The 13,857-nt window shown below is 43.4% G+C and overlaps 1 long non-coding RNA gene across 2 annotated transcripts in view; it reads right to left on the bottom strand.

Annotated features, from left to right (window-relative positions):
- Window positions 1-554: 554 nt before the first annotated feature.
- Window positions 555-13,857, bottom strand: part of LOC135425471 (uncharacterized) — a 34,580-nt gene continuing 21,277 nt past the window's right edge. For both annotated transcript variants that reach the window (XR_010435611.1, XR_010435609.1), the window contains exons 4-5: window positions 2,768-2,987; window positions 555-2,359 (exon numbers count right to left, since the gene is read on the bottom strand). This is a non-coding gene — a long non-coding RNA (uncharacterized LOC135425471). The remainder of the gene's footprint in view (window positions 2,360-2,767; window positions 2,988-13,857) is intronic.

Genomic DNA, 13,857 nt, shown 5'->3' with positions numbered 1-13,857 from the left:
GCACCTATAATTCCTATTGTTTCCGTGAAGGATCAAGTCCCTTATTTGCCATTTTGTGTGGCAGCAAGCCCAAGGAAATCTTGTTTGACAGCTCAGTTTTCTCAAAGTGCTGTATTTCTTCAGGCTGGATTCTGCAGAGATCCTGCAGGCTACAGAGCTCCTTGGAGCAAATGGTGCTGTGCTTTGTGTTCCTGCTGAAACCTACCTGTGTAAGGTGGGAGAGGGATCTTGGAAAACTTGCTGCATCCTGGCAAGAAGACAGTTAGAATAAAGTTTTCTTGGATTATTATGTTTTGAGGAATCATTCTCATCTACTCATTTGAGGAAGGATTTCCTAAGGTTAGATTTGATCTGTGTAAATGCTAACTTCTTTCAACGGGCACTAATAGAGTACTGAGAAAAGCACAGTGGATTTGAAGTTTAAATCTAAAATGATGGTAGTGACTAATAGTATTCAGTAACGCTACATCCAAAATATTTGTAAGTATGTTGTACAGATTTCTTTTTAGAAACTAGGCAAAAATCAGGTTAAAATTTGTTACCTAATAATGTCGTAAAATATCATTAATACAGATCTTTAATGAACATATTTGCACACTGGGCCATCACTGGCAATTGGCCTTGTTGTGCTTCACAGGTCATTGTCCAGAACACTGAAGGAAATGGACCCTTATTCCAAGGATCCCAGTCTGGTTGGGAACAATTCCTTGCACAGCTGCTCCCCTGGGTAGCAGTCTGCATTCATGAAGATATTTTGGACCACGAGCCCAGTTTTCATCACTGGACTTGTGCTTCTCTTTGCCTTAATCAATCTGCCTTATTCCCTTGGACACTGAAAGAAGAGGTGTTGCTTCCCCCAGCAGCTGTAACTTTGAGTCTCTTCTCCATGGATTCTTTTTTTTTATTCTTCTCATTTTCATTCAAATTGACTCCCAAATTTCTATCTTTTCCCATAAAAGACTTCTCCTTAGAGCCTTCTCTGTAGCCCTGTCTGCTCCTTGTCCAGCTCCTTCCCTCCTCACTTCCATGGCTCTCATCTTTCTTCAATTGCTTCTTGTCCCCATCTGCCTGGCTCCACATGCCTGTGGCTGCTGGAAAGGAGCTTCTCATTCTGAAATCCCATCCCTCTCCACTCTGGAAGTGTCATTCTGCTCACTCTTAAACTGGATCTGAGAGCAAAGCTCCATCTATCCTTATTGTACTTAGTGAGACTCCGTAGGGATGGCAGAGAACAGAGGCAGCCAAACAGATAATTTATGTTCCTAGGACATTTAGCCCAAATTAAGATCAAAACTCATATATGTCTTCCAAATCACAGATTTTTTTTTCCCCCCAATTATTGTCATTGACTCCAATTCTGCTTGATTTATATGTGCTGTAGTAGCCAGAGGTTTTGCAGCATATAAATTGCCAGAGGATTTGGCTGGTGATGTGGACACAGTGACATGTGGAAGCTCAGGAAAGCCCCTGAGCAGAAAATGGTTGGAAGCTGGGAGAGTAGCAGGGAGAAGTATCCCATGTGCCTGCCCACGATTACCTGAGTGTCCAGCTGTCTGGATGGACCCTTGTTCTCAACCAACGTGGCAATTCCCCCATTCTTTGGGAATTTGGGAAAGTTTTAGCACAAACCATGTAGATGGCAGCATACATGACCTAAGCATGAAATCCTAGGATTTCTATACCCTGTGAGACTGCACAGCCACAGATACACACTGGTAGGAGGAAGAGAAGAAAGCAATTCTCACAGAGGGCAGGGAAAGCAAAGTAAATTTAGGTGGTGTAGTTACTTGCTGTTTAACTCTGAAGACATTTGCAAGTATCCAACATAATCCACAACAGATTTCCTTTAAGGATTTGTGGATTAACCCCTACCAACACCAACCTGTGGTGGCACTGGGGGGGTCTCTCTGCCATGGACAGCAGGAGTTGTTGAAAACCCCAAAAGAACTCCCACACTGAATATGTTTGCAACATTTCTGTCAAATTGCTGCTTTCCTCACGGTGTATTCCATCCAGATGCCCAGTGGTGCTTTGGCCAACACCAGTGACAGCAGTGCCAGAGGCAGGCAGGGGAATTAGGGAAGAAAAGGACTGATCAGGTTATCCACTCCCTGGAGCTGGCAGTGAGGAACAGTTTGATACTGAGTTTATCTCAGGGTATGGGTCACACCAGTTTTAACTTGAAAGCAACTGTCCTCACCTTCTTGTCCTTTATCCCATGCACAGGATGGTATCCAAGCTGGGATTTTGCTTGGGTGGAAGGTGTGTTGAGTCCTTTTTGACTGGTCTCACCCTCCCTCCAGCTCTCTTCTCTCCAGCTTAGGCTGTTCTGTTGATTTGGGAATTTATCTTCTCTGTCCTTTAAAAGGATCAGAAGACAAGTTAGTAGGTTATGTTCCCCAGCAAAATTCCCACCTTTTTTCTCACTTGGAACCTTTCATGTATTTTTTACCTTTTACTGATTTCTATTAGGGCTTTGGGGTTTGCACATCAATTTTTTTGTGGTATTTAACTCTTGCTATTCCTGTCATGAACTCTCACCCACTTCATGCAACCACTTAGTCACTTCAGGTTCCTGCTCTTCCCATCTCTCCCTCCCTGCTCAGATCCATTTTGGCTCTGTGTTCTCCACCACTAACTGTCCCAGCCAGGTATTTCTCCCACTTTCTGCTCAGTCTTCAGGTCCAATATTCCCTATATTACTTAAGAATAAGAAGCTGAAACCATCATTATTAGTTTAAATCCCTTTTTATGTTCTGAAGCTCACCTGTGCAGATTATACTTCTTTGTGCTGCTCCCCCCATGGCAGGAGAGCTGTTTTAGTGACTGGCTGGGGACGGGAGCTGCAGTTGGATGCTGTCAGGGGGCTTTTCATGGCATGAAACAACTCACTGGATCCTCCCTCAGTTCCTCCATTCTGTACAGCACCAGTGGTCACTGGGAGATCAAAATCTCGTGGTGACTGTTGGGGTTGCAGAAGAGAGAAACTGCAAGGAGGAGATGGAGGGAAATGTGTGACTAAAGCAGCTCAGAGCTGCTCCCTCACCTCCAGTTCCCCTTTCATTCCCTTCCGGACAGGGCCCATACCTTCAGTGCAAAGCTGAGCTGCCCTGGAGAAAGCAAAAGAAAGGTTTTCCTTTCACTTTCCAATCACAAGCGCTTCGTGTGGGACAGAAGGAAGGAACATCCCCCTGCTCCTTTCCTCCAGCTGGGATTTGTGGTCCCCTTCTCCCAAGCCCAGGGTGGTCTCCCCCCTCGCGGCGGGTCCCCCGTGGGTGCTGCCCGTGCCCGGGGTGCTCGGCCCCGCTCTGGCACACGGGGCCAAGGGCAGGGGCGGCTGTGCCTGGGCCCCCTTGCATCAGGCAGGGAGGGGAGAGGAGGGTGGAAGGATGGGGAGACAGGTGTGTGCAGAGATCCTGGGCCAGCCTGGCTGTGCTGCTCCGCTGGGAGCCCAGCCCTGAGCAGAGCCCCCAGGCTCCCCGGAGCCACAGAGCACCCGGGCAGCCTGGACTGGGGTGTTTGGGATGTTTGAGGTGGCTGTTCTCCCAATAACGAGTGTGAGATGTCGTTTTGGGAAGCACATCTTTTCTTAGAAACACAACTGTGACTGACTTAGCACAACTGTGATTTTCTGCAAACACAACTGTGTTTGGGGTTGCTGCATGTGAATGCACGGGAAGGAGAAACAGTAATTCTGGATTAATGCAGAAAGGGAGAAAACAGACACCCTCAGAGGAAGCCCTAAGTTCACTGCAGCTGCCACACGCTGGCAAATCCAGTGCTGCACCCCACAGGAAATATTTTAGTGTGGAGAACCTCCTATTTGGAGAGAGATACCAAGGGCCTGTCATGACACATACAAATGAACCAAAGTGCTTGGGGTAGCACATCAATCCACTATTTCTTCAGTAACATATATGAAATAAATTGGTTCTTTTTCCCCTGGTGTTGCATCATTTCCTATTTGGTGTCTGGCTGGTGATTATCAAATAGGGGAGAAAAAAAAAATCTATATAATTTTTTATATCTAAACATCACCTTCTTCTTTGGATAAAGAGATCCAGTCTTAACCTGGCCATGATTCTCCACATTTATGTGCTGGCCTTGTCTGCATCTGCTTGGCATTATTCTGGATTGGGGCTTTAACCTGCTATGAATCCAAAGAAATTACATGGAATTGATGGGATCACTATGAAATTCCAGGGGTGTAGGCTAGTGCAGACCATATTCTATTAATCTTGTTGTGTTCTTTCTGTAAATAACAAGCTGGATTTGGCCCAACAAGAGTAAAACAAATTGAAAGCATTCATAAAGAGAAGTAAATGGGTTTAAGATGTAAGAGTAACATATTGGTGGGCTGCCTCCAAGAATCCAGTTTTTAAAAGTACCAAAGCACATACAAAACTTTAGTTTAATTTGTTTTAAAGTGCCTGCTGTGTGGGACTGGCTGCTGAACCAGGGCCATAGGCATAAGACCTGCTTTCATGAAAGGATTAAATAAAAAAAAAAAAATAATTAAAAACTGCAAGAAGGAGAAAAACGTTCAAGGGCAGCCAAGCTGGAGGAAACAAATATAATTTAGTTATGTGAAGTGTTTATAAATGCAGTTTATGAACATGTATGAAAAAGTAATTTTTTACTTTTCAGGCTGCAAATGTCACACAGAAAAGAAACAATGGCTTATTTGTCCTTTTCAAGGATTTTTAGAGAATACTTTGCAGTTTGGCTGTTTATTTTGACCTGCTTTTTCCTTTTTAATAGCTTACTATTCTGTTGATTATTTCACATTAGCTCTTTTTGTGTGCTCTCCCTTATTTGTGATTGATAGGGAAGCATTTACCTGGCTTATCTGAAAGTGGGAATTGATTTTAAATTTTGTTTAAAGTTTCAGACTTTCTTTTCACATAAATAGGCTACCAAATTTGATCTGTAAATCTCACTTTTTGTGTCTCTTGCATCATCAGAATAAGTGTGAAATGACACAGAATGCCTGGAATTGCAATAATGCCATGTAACAGAACTGACTATCAAGCTGCATATATAGATTAGATTAATGCATAAATCTAATTTGATATTTTACATTACTGGGCTAATATTTTACAGATGTAATGCCAACTTGTTAAGTAAATGAAAATCACAGAGAGTCCAATTCTGAAAGGATTACTCAGGCAAAAATCCCTGAAGTCAAAGGGAGTATTGCCTGAACGAAGTCTGCAAAATTAGAACTAGAGCCATATTCCCCAAACAGACAAGCAGATTTATCTTCCAGATCTGCCCAGGAGTTGAATGAAAGATATATAGAGAAAATGAACAAGTAGGTAACCTGAAATATAAGGAGAGACTGATAAGATCACAACAACCCTGAGCAAGCATTTGTGCGGTTGGTGATGTCAACAGGAGCCCAAGTTGTTTTAATAAACTTGTTCATAGTTGTCCTATACTGTGTTTTATACTCTGAACTACATAGATCACGTAAGAGTTTAACAAGAAGAGCATTCATATTAAATTTGCACATAAAATACCTCCATGAAATATGTGAAATGCTTTTCTTTCTTTATACGATTCCAATAAAACATCGATCATAAAAACTCTGCCCTCCTGCCTCTTCGTATCCAGTTTCAGCTGCTGCTTTGTGTTTAAAGTTGGAGTCCGTGACACTCAGCAGATATCACTGTGGGGCAGTTTTAATTGGTGAAGAAAGCCCCTGGCTCTGCTTGCTCACTCGGGGGGGATAAATCAGGAGAAACCCCAGCAGAGCTGGTGAAATGTTGCCTCTCTGTGAGGGGCTCTGGGGCCAAGTGATAGAAACGGTTGCAGCTCCTGTTTACAGCTGCTCAGGATCTGGCCCACTGACTTGGATGGAGCCAAGCCAGGGATGATTTCTGCCCTTTATCATGAGTTTGCTCAGTGTTTTGCACTGTCAATTCTCCTGACTCTTGCTGCCAAACTCGGCTCCCTTCTTCACAGTTTCGTACAGTGTGAACTGATACTGGTGGAAATCCAAGGGTAAAAAAGCGGTGAGTATAAAGCACAGATCCGTAGCCTGGATCTGGGAGGAACAGCTTGACCACAGAGGAAGTTATTTGCACAAAAAGTATTCAAACAGATATGCACGGTTTACATGTGTTTAGTAAATCTTGTCTGAAAACTAGAACCAGCTGGATGGTGTGTGGAGGCCCCGGTCCCAGCCCCTCCCGAGCAACGTTTCATACGTGTGCACGAGACACTTCGAGTCACTTTTTCCATCTTTTAATTTGGGGGCTGCTGGGGACTGAAATACGAGGAGAGCAATTTCCATTTCGGTCTGTGGTGGATGTCAGCATCCTCAGGATGATATTCCCATCACAACCCTCTCCCTCCACCTGCAGCCCAGGAGCAGAGGCAGGGAGGGTATAAACCCCCTGGGGTAGCTCAGGGGAACCAAGGGAGCTTTTTGTGCCAGGCTCATCCTGCCACGTTCATGTGAGGGGGACAAGCAGAATCCCTAAGGACAATTATCCCAGGGTGATTACCCTACTTGAGGACAGCAAAATCCACTCTCAGTTCACTCCCAAGCCAGAGGAGAACCAGGCCTGAAAGCTAAATTTTCATGCCAGATTAAGAAAGCTGTAGATGCAAGCAAGATCTTTTTCCTTTTTCCCCCCTTCTTTTTGTGTGTGTGTGTGTGTGTCTAACTATGCAACAAATTTTGTAGCTGAGATTTACATACTTCTTGATTCATGAAATTATGAGCAGCTGCTATTTTGCTACATTCTTAAATTGAAAAGGCAGCGAAGAAAAGAACAGACACATTAGGCAAACTCCATCTGCCCCTCATGTCTATCACTTCCCTTCACTCTCTCCTTTGCCAAACAGGATACAATGGCATAATCAGATGTCTTGGTTTGCCTGGGAGAGTCCCCAAATTCATATAGCTGTCGTCTAAGATGGGATTTTTGTTTTTCAGACAACTTCTTAACATGGGCTCTTGTTCCCCCTGAAACGTGGACACATATTTACAGAAGAACACAAAGGATCTTCAGGGAGAGAAGAACCTTCCAAATGGCTCACAGGCTTTTGGAGGCTCCTGGAAGTCTTCAGACATCTATTCTTAGGGATCTCAGGATCACTTAGATTTCAGATTTACTTTAAGATTTTGCTTCCATCTTTTTATTCAAACTATAGCATGGAAAGATTTTGGGGTGAGAGGGTAAAATACAGGATTCGTGATTAGAACAGGTGGGGTTTATCTCAAGCTTTTGCCATGCACCTCTGAACAAATCCAATCTACAGGTAGTTCCATGCTTGGAGAAAAGAGTTATTTAAGCTCTTTGGAGAAGAGAACTTCTATCTGGCATGGTGGAAAACAGTCTGGTCCAGTGGTCTTCACGCTAAATGCCACCCTACAGATAATAACATTATATTTCACCATGATGTAAAGGTTTTAATTTTCCATTTTTGAATTAAAAGATGGAAGCTCAGAATTTTAGACCTATTTAACACCTGGTTAAACACTTAACAAACTAGTAACAGCTGAGTGCATCCCTGTTAAGTGGAGTTTTTTTCTTTTTGTTGCCCCACTTAAGAAACAGTCATTGTCATTCAGTCTCATTAACATAAATAGGTTCCCTAGGAGATGTCCCATTAAAGTGGCCATCCCTATTAAGCATGTCCCAATTAAGCAGTGTTTATTGTATGGCAGGTTCCAGACCTCAAAGCAGAATAATTTTCAGTTCCTAGAGGGGAAAAAAATAAGTCAAAGAAATTACATATTTAAAAAAGGCTTAAATTGATACAAACTGATAAGAGCCCAAAAATGAAAAATGAGGGCTGACACTTCAGCCTTTTGTTTACCCTGTAATGCTGCTTTTCTGGTTTTGAGTTAAGAATGTAGCCTACACCCTAACTATGAATTTCTTGGCTTTGATTTGATTGTGTCATAACTTAATGTTTTATGACTTACAATCACATTAGTCATAGGAGTCACTCAAGTTTAGAGATGATGGAAAAGACATAGGGGATAGACAAATCCATACTCGGGAAGATGAATAGTCTTGTGGTTGAAACCGTGGGCTGGGACCCAGGAGAGCCGAGTTCACTGGCCAGGCCTGTGCCAAATGTTCCTGTTTCTGCCTCACTTAGAGCAAAACACCCAGACTCACAGTGTTATTTAGATACCTGAGCAGACATTTAAATATTATTTTGAGTGTTCCTGTGCATGCATAATCTATTTTGCTCTTTTCTTAATCAAGGTGGATTTAAGTCAGGGGCTTATTCGAGGTGTTAACAGACAAGCTCTGGAAAATCTTCTTGTGTTGGCTGAAGATGATACAACTCAGTGTCTGCTGCCAAAGGCTACCCCTTATCCCCCAAATTATATTAGTGTCAGCCACTTCAGCATAAAATCTAGGTCTTTAGCACAAACCTCCCTTCAAAGAGCTGAAATGACTTGCCTTGATTTTGTCTCCCAGTGGTGGAGAAGCAGGCAGGTGCCTCCTGTCTGTCGTGTGGCTGTGGGAGGGGACCTCCAGCACAGAGAGGAGCAGAGGAGGAGGAGGAAGAGGAGGAGGAGGAAGAACAGTAATGCCACTTTCAACGACTGAAGGGAGGGCAGCACATTTACACTTTCAGGGCATTTGCACCTCAGTGCTCACCCTGCAGAAATAAGATATCCCTCGTGTAGCTTTACCCCACATCAGACAACCTGTCCTGCCTGTGAAGCAGAAGTTTGTACCTGGGTGGAATTCAGTAAGTACATGAAAAATATTCACAGGGCCACAAACTGACATCTCCTCATGGCAGGACCTCCAGAATTTTCCTCAGTACGTACAAAAATGGAAATACAAAGGTTCAAACCTTGTCAGAAGACAGAATTTTGATTCACACAGAGCAATGACTTCTCTGGATCCCTCTTTTTGGTGTTTCAGAGAAACAGACAGTTTGAGTCATCCTGACTTATTTTATTTCACAGAATCATGGAAACATTTAGGTTGGAAAAGAAATTTGAGTCCAACTGTAAACCTAACACTGCCAAGCCCACCACTAAAGCACGTCCCTAAGCTCCATGGCTGGAAGCTTTCGTGCAAGCTTCCCTGAAAAGCAATGTACACCTGTTAAATACTTTTCCTTGGTCTCAATAATCACTTTTTTTTTTTTAAAAAAAAGCAATTATCCCTGGAGTACAGTTTCATATCAAAAGTTGTGATTTGCACAATGGTGCACAAGTGGTTCACACATTTAATGTGTAGCCCATGCTCTGAAGAACCTTAAGACTCCTTGCATTAGTAAGAGGCACTGTACTTCCAAATGAGGGTTTGTGAGTAGGTGGTAAACTTTCTTCTGGGTCACTGAGTAGCAAGTGGGTGCTTTGAAAGCATCTCCCAGGAGCCAGGTAATCTGTGGTTGAGCGATGCAGGTGTCCTACTGTGGTCAAATCAGAAAGAAAGACTTCTATCCTTAAGGCAGTAAAATAATTACACCTGGTATCCCCATATCTTACCTCCAGTAAATAGGTGTAGAACAGTGTGGCTTTGTAGTGCCCAGTAATAATATCAGGAGTTGGCAGCAAGAGAGTCTTTATAGGTTTTACTGAAATCCTACATCACTCTGTGCAAGAGAAATGGTTAATAGTCAGAGGATTTGGGGGTTCATCTCAGAACCAAAATACCTGGCCTTGTGTAAAACTCCTAAGTCTGAATGACTGGGGTGAGACCCAGCACAGGAAGTTCTTTCTCCTTCCTTGGTGTGCCCTGTTTGAAGACGGAGGTTGTGCTCACAGATACACCCGCCTGTAGAAAGGGCACAACCAGAAGCCCAGCTCCAGAGAGCTGCTGCCCTGAAGAGAGCTTCAAATCCAGATTTGGGCTTGCTGCTGAAGGTCTCCAATTAACCTGTTCTTTGTTAAACAGCAGCACTGTAACAGCACTTGCTCGAGCTCCGAGCAGACGTTGTGTCAGCGTTTCTGGGTGAGACCATTTGTCTCGGGTTTCCAGTCTCTCCAGGGCTCCCAGAGCAGGTGCCCACGGCAGCAGCTGAAGGCTCCAAGGGGCCCCGGTGCAGAAGGGAGAGCCCAGCCATGTACCTGAGCAGGGACTCGAGTGTATCCTTTCAGCTCTGACACAAATCAACTGCAGGGCACTCTGACACATCCCAACCTTTCAGAGTGTATTTTTTGAGCTCGGCTCATTATCTGAGCCTCCATTCAGATGCTCTCAGCACAGATGCCTTCCTCATCAGCTCTGCACTAAAACATACAGTAAGTGAAATTCTGCCATATGTTAATACATATGTTTCAGTTTCAATAAGCATTTGATGCAGGGCTGTTTTTATTTTTTTTTTCCAGGCAATAGAAATTACAGAGTTTATACCATTACCTCCCCTCTCCATTTAAAAGTACTAGTGAGCTTAAATAAACTAATTAAAGTAAGGTTAGCTACGTGCAGCATAACCTGTCACCACGGTGGAAGCATGTATTGATTCTTAATGGTTCAGCCTTTATCTGGAAGGTCCAAACCAGCTGGGGATGGCAGAGTCAAACTGTCTGAGACTCTCTGTGATGTTGTAAAATGATGGAGAGGCAGATAGCCTGGAGAAAAGGTGTAACCGGGATTTTCACTTCATCCCCACCTCAAATTTTCCCATCTGGCATATCACAACATAATGATGTGAATGATGTCATCAAACTGGGGGAGAGGATCTGAACGGGGTAGTTTTCTCCTTTGCTGAACTTGGTAAGCTGGCCACAAATTGTAATTAGCAAGTGTCTACAGTTTATTTCTGGCAGAGGCTCAGTCCGTTTTCCACGGGCTGGAATCAGTCTGTTCAGCCACGATGATTCTTTTTGTTTGTTTGTTTGCAAATAAACTCTTGGAAAGATCCCGGGCACATTATGAGATTTACAGATCAGTTGCTCTGCACAAGCACAGTGCTTTTACAGCAATACCTCTGAGTAATGCTTTTGATTTAACTGGAGCTACCCTAGATTTGCACCATTGTAGGAGCCAGATTAGGCCCCATAATTCTTGCACACGGGCTCGAAAGCATCCAAGCAGTTATGAATGAGAGCAGCATTTGCAAGATAGAACAAAGAAAAACCAGCCAAAAGAAATATCCAACTTAACATCAGCTTTGCCTGCTGGATCCTTTGCTTTACAGCTAGAGAAATATCCAGGCAGACCCTCAGCTAGCAGAAGCTGGCACAGCTTTGTTAAAAATCAGTGGAGCTTTGCTGATTTATATCAGCTGAGAATCACTATCTGCCCCGATGACAAAATGAGGCATTGAAACAGAGTGGGAAGGCAATAGGGTTTATCTATGGTTACAGCATTAAAGCAGCATCATAAGATAAACTAATTCTTGTCTGAAGCTTTCACAAAAAAAAAAAAAAGGTGTCTCTGGGGATACAGCACTGACTTGGCTTTCTCAGTGTTGGCTTCTGATCACTGTGCCAAGACTGGCATCTTCCCTTCCCTCAGCAGATCAGTGTGGCTCCTGCAAACTCCTCATTGACTGCCAATGCTGTGCTACCAATAATTTACCACGATTGAGAAACGTCTCTGCTTTCGCTCTGCACAGGAGAGTTTGCTCCTGCATGCCTGGATCTGTTCAGTTACTTACTTTATGAACATTATTAAAAAGAATCAAAGGATTCTTTTGGGTTCGTTTTTCATAAAATGTCTCAAGCATTTGATAAATAAATAATCTTCTGCTTAAAATGGGCACGAATTCCCTAAAGACTCAGCGTTGCAAGCAGGTATGTGCCAAGCCCAGCTCTCCTCCAGGGGGATGTATATATCTATATACCTGTAATTATAGGCTGATAATTATATAATTCCCTCTATGTATATCATCATTTGTGAATAACTCGGTAAGCTGGCAACACAGAAGGGCGGGACTGTATCATAAGCTAATAAAAAAAAGCAATTATATTTCTTTCTGATCCAGTTCTCACCTTCCCAGTGAGATTGGGGCATTGTGCAATAAGTGAGAAATGAGGAACCTCGGAACACTTGGAAGCAAGATAAGCATCCAAATGCCTGACTCTGTCATTCAGAGCTCAGCCGAACTGTTTCAGTCAGGAAATTATGGGCTGCCATGGGAACAAAGGTCCCTTCCCAGATTACCAAAAGGAGCCCGAAGTGGGTCAGAAATGTTACAAGAATAGGCTTTCAAATGGCATTTTTATTATTTCCCAGGTTAATACATGTTTGAATCTAAGCACTAAGGCTAATGTGAGCAATTTCATTTCAGCTTCATGCAACATCTCCTGGCTGTACATGCAATTCACCCCCAAAATGATTCCTGGAAGATCTCTCTGCAGTCTAGCTTGCATCTCTCACATCTTGTTTTATACTAACTTTGCAAACTGCTCAAATAGGGACCATTTGTAATCTGTGTTGGTGCAGCATCCTGCAGAAAGTGCTTTTGGAGCTGACATATCAGAAATCACAAAATTTTACATATGCCTTGGATAAATTATGAACAAGTGCTTTTGTTTTCTAATTTACAGCGTTCGTGCAAGTCTCTAATTCCTTTCCAAGATGCACAGCAGTGTGTCCTCACCTGAACCTCAACTTACACCCACTGTCTTCACTTCCAAATCCTTGGGACGGCTCACGCTCTGAAAAGCCCAGAAACAGAGCCCAGTATCGGGGTAGGATTCAGCCTCCAGTGTGTAATCAGGAACAGAACAAATCCAGGCATGCAGGAGATAATTTAGTTGTGCAGAAGGGGAGCACAAAAGTGTCTCAATTCTGGTAAATTATTGGTAGCTCTGCACTGGTAGTCAATGAAGTGCTTGCCGAAATTGTGATGATTTGTTAAAGGAGGAAGAGGAGCCAATCCTGGCAAAAGAATTCCATGCCATGGAAAAGAGAAAAAGCCAGCATTGTACTTATACAAACAGTCTGTTCTTAGAGCTCTAAATGAAAGATAATTTTTTTCAGAAGTTCAAACACTGGGAGCACAGATCAGCCCCATTCTCTGTACCATTTATTACAGCTTTCTGTCCCTGGTTATAAAGCAGCAGAACTGCTAAGCTGTTCCTTCCACGTGAAACAAAAATGACTGGAGTGGGACCAACACAGAGCCAAGCTCTGCATTTGGAGCTGTGCTGGTTATCTCACTCCTAAGGTCCTACTCAGCAGAAAGCAAATCAGTCTCATCACAAAGTTTTTTTTGTGCTGGAGTCTCTGTGGCTGCTGCAGACTCCTGAGAGGTCTGCAGGATGCTTTGCCTGTTGTGTCACTATTGACTCCTTTGCCCTGCAACCAGAACAATCCCAAGTGCAGCGTGGCTCAGTTGTAACGATACTGCCTCTGGTTCAGCAGAGCGTGGCAGCACATCCTGAGTGTAAACAGCCAGGTATCAGGGAGGCTCCTCAAAGCTCAGCATGTGCTGCTTTCTTTGCTCAGTCACAAAAGCTGCTGATTCTGTGAAGTTTGAATGCAGCCTGAGATAAAGTTTCTGGTTTGGGTGATTTGTCCTCTGCTTCCAGAAGGTACTAGAAGGGAAAATGCATGCAGGGAAGCAGCAAAGGTGTCTAGGTTTTGGAAGTGTTAAGCCTCCCTCCCTCCCATTAGACCATAGGACAGGACTGACCACAGCTGGACCTGCAGACAGGATCCCTGCATTTCACTCATTCCCTTTTGGAAAGCTCTCTCTTCCCAGCAACCTGCCATGGTTCATACCTGTATTTGTGTGTTCAAACTAATGCAGTCATGGATGTGAGAGGGAACACTCCAGCCATCCCTGGGTGTTGCAAAAAGGAAATTAATACCTTTTCCCTATTTCTGACTAAAACAATTACCACACTTTTCTACACTATGCAAATAATTACTCTATCAAAGGATTTTGAAATCCAATACTTGGAACATAAAC

This window comes from Pseudopipra pipra, chromosome 21 (genome assembly GCF_036250125.1).
Source record: "Pseudopipra pipra isolate bDixPip1 chromosome 21, bDixPip1.hap1, whole genome shotgun sequence".
NCBI lineage: Eukaryota > Metazoa > Chordata > Aves > Passeriformes > Pipridae > Pseudopipra > Pseudopipra pipra.
The sequence above is the reverse complement of the archived record's forward strand: the minus strand, read 5'-3'. Positions and strand labels throughout refer to the sequence as shown.